The 2868-nt window shown below is 33.8% G+C and overlaps 1 pseudogene; it reads right to left on the bottom strand.

Moving 5' to 3' along the window:
* Window positions 1–1384: 1384 nt before the first annotated feature.
* Window positions 1385–2868, bottom strand: part of LOC102831181 — a 2597-nt pseudogene continuing 1113 nt past the window's right edge.

Raw genomic sequence — 2868 nt, 5'->3', positions numbered from 1 at the left:
CTCCATAAGAGGCACTAGTGATACGGCCCATTATAGCTGCATTTAGTTAGGGATAAATGGAGTCTCATGTTGATAGCAATTCAAATGATGCTGAGACAACTATTTCCTTTAGAAAGGTACTTTGTCACTGCTAACTTTCCTTCCAAGGGTAAGAGCCCTTGAACTGCTCACAGTGGTACTTCTCGAATTCTTTGCATCACCAGTTCGAGGAGATAATCTCCCAGAGGAAGAGTAATATAGATTGGAAAAACAAGTCTGTAGGGACAGCAAAGGGGCACTAGTAGCACTAGTAGTTGCTGTCACAATGTCCAATATGCAACAAGGAGAAGAGCTAATCTAGAAACAAGATTATAACTGACTCTAGCACATTGTTGGATGGTAAACATACTTTTGTGGTTTACAAATGTTAATTTTACCTAGTAGTTTGACTCTCCTAGTTATAATTTATTTTGAAAAAAAATATATATAATAGGCTAAGAAACAAAAAAGAAAATCTATTTGCTAACAAGTAACTAATATTCTAATGTTTTTATAAAAATAATTCCTTTCAGATACTCTGATTAACTTTCAAGTGACATAAAAAAGTCTTAGCATTCTTTAATACCAATATTTTGCACAATTTAAGATACAGCCATTGAGTTTAGCCTTTTAAAGAAAAAAGAATGGTAACTCACTGAGAAGCTTATGTAACCTGTAAAATTTAGTTTTAGATTCTCTGAAAACTAAGGTCTAGAATTTTAATTATCCTAATTACATCCCAATTAAATAGAATATTTATTCATGGCTTTTAGGTAACAAAAACTATTTTGAACTAGTAACCATAAGACCCATTGATTGGACTGTTTGTTTAGAATCTGTTTTACTGGGTTCAGATGAGGAAGAGACTTCAATAAAGCTAATTATATATTGAGTTCCACTGATTAAAAATACAGTTTTAAAAACTCTGCTTTTGTGGTAAATTTCTAGACAAATTATAAATGCAAAGCACAATAGTATAAATTTTGTACTGTTTGCAGGTACTTGTTGGAGAAGTGAAATGCTGGTATTCAATCTATCAAAATTCTGACCTTTAAAAATAATAGGTTTTTAAAACAAAGTTTTGAAAATCAGCACTTTTTTTAAATTACTTAAGATGTAAACTATATAAAAAAATGCTTACATATAAATCTTAGTTTTTTTTTGTCTCAATTATTTTTTACTTTCAACTATATATTCAACACAGAACCAGTTTCTAAATAAACATAAATAACAGTTTCAATGTAAAATAAAACTAGGTAATCTAACTTGTACATATAGAGTGAGTGACTTATCAAAATTCAGAATTAAAATTCTATAATAATGAAAAACTTTGTTTCTTCTTCAAAACCAGCAACTGCCCATAAGACTAGACAGTTAGGAGAGGATCAAACAGATTTAAGTACTGCTCGGCTTCTTCTAAAGTGGTGAACTCTTTTATCCTAGAAAAGACAAAAAAATAGTCCTTTTTACTCTTTCTTGAAAATTTCCCATTATCACTATGAACTAAAAGAGAGACGCAAAATACTTTAAAAATGTTTTGGTAATGCTGCTCTAAGACCATTGGTTGAAAATGTATATAATTTTTTTAAGTATTATTTTTACTAGTGAAGTACACCTAGTAGTAATAGTAATAATAGCTTGAGATTAGCATTCCATTCTATGTGAAATTCCAAGCTTTTAGGTTAAAAAATACACATCTTGATAGATTTAAAGGAACTGGCTCTTTTACCTGTGATAAAAATATATCACTCTGTAAGAAAAAGAAAATAGGAGCTCTGGTAGCGTAGTGGTTACGAATTGGGCTGCTAACCTCACAGTCAGCAGTTCAAAACTACCAGCTGTTTCACAGAATAAAGATGAGGCTTTCTGTTCCCGTAAAGATTTACAGCCTCTGAAACCCTGTATAGGGTCACTATGAGTCAGAACTAACTCCACGGCACATAACAACAAGAAAGAGAAAAATTAAAAATACATGTAAAATTTTTCTTTAACTTTATGTTGTCAGAGATGCACAGACAGAGGGAAGAGAGATTTACAAAGAGGAATGTTGTTGTTAAGTGCTGTCGGGTCAGTTCCAACCCATAGCGACCCTGTAAAGGGTTTCCGAGGAGCAGCTGGTGAGCTTGAACCACCGACCTTGCAGTTCAAATGGCTTTGCAGTCTGACGCATTAACCCACAGCGCCACACCAGGACTCCTCAAAGAGGAACAGGGTTGTGTAAACCAATAATAACAAAATATTTTCTGATCTACACATTAACTACTAATTTCCTAAAGACTACATTCAGCTGTCATATGGAGAAGGGTGATTTCCTACATAGGATGAACCCTAGAGAAACTCGCAAACTCTGGTATTTCAGGGAAAACTTAAGTGTATTAAGAGGCTGGACAAAAGAGTAGAATACCATGGCAACAATATAAACCCAGTCACAATGATTCCAAATTAAATTAAACAACACATTAATGCAATCACAGTAGATCTGGATGCCAGAGAATTATAGGCTGCCTACAACTGACTCTTAAGCTAGACTGTACAGAAAACTCTGGAAAGTTGGAAGTAAGGCTTTTGTTTAAAACCAGGAGAAAACTCAAGTTTTAAGACTCTATTTTATACTTTCCATACAAACGAGGGATATCATTGCTCATGACCGATGGATCTTGGCTGAAAGCAGAGAATATCCGAAAGAAGTTTACCTGTGTTTTATTGACTATGCAAAGGCTTTCGATTGTGTGGATTTTGACAAGCTATGGACAACATTGTGAAGTATGAGTATTCCGGAACACTTAATTGTGCTCATGAGGAATCTGTACATGGACCAAGAGGCAGTTGTTCGAACAGAACATGGGAACA

The sequence above is a fragment of the Chrysochloris asiatica genome, unplaced genomic scaffold (assembly GCF_000296735.1).
Source record: "Chrysochloris asiatica unplaced genomic scaffold, ChrAsi1.0 scaffold00028, whole genome shotgun sequence".
Lineage (NCBI taxonomy): Eukaryota > Metazoa > Chordata > Mammalia > Afrosoricida > Chrysochloridae > Chrysochloris > Chrysochloris asiatica.
The sequence above is the reverse complement of the archived record's forward strand: the minus strand, read 5'-3'. Positions and strand labels throughout refer to the sequence as shown.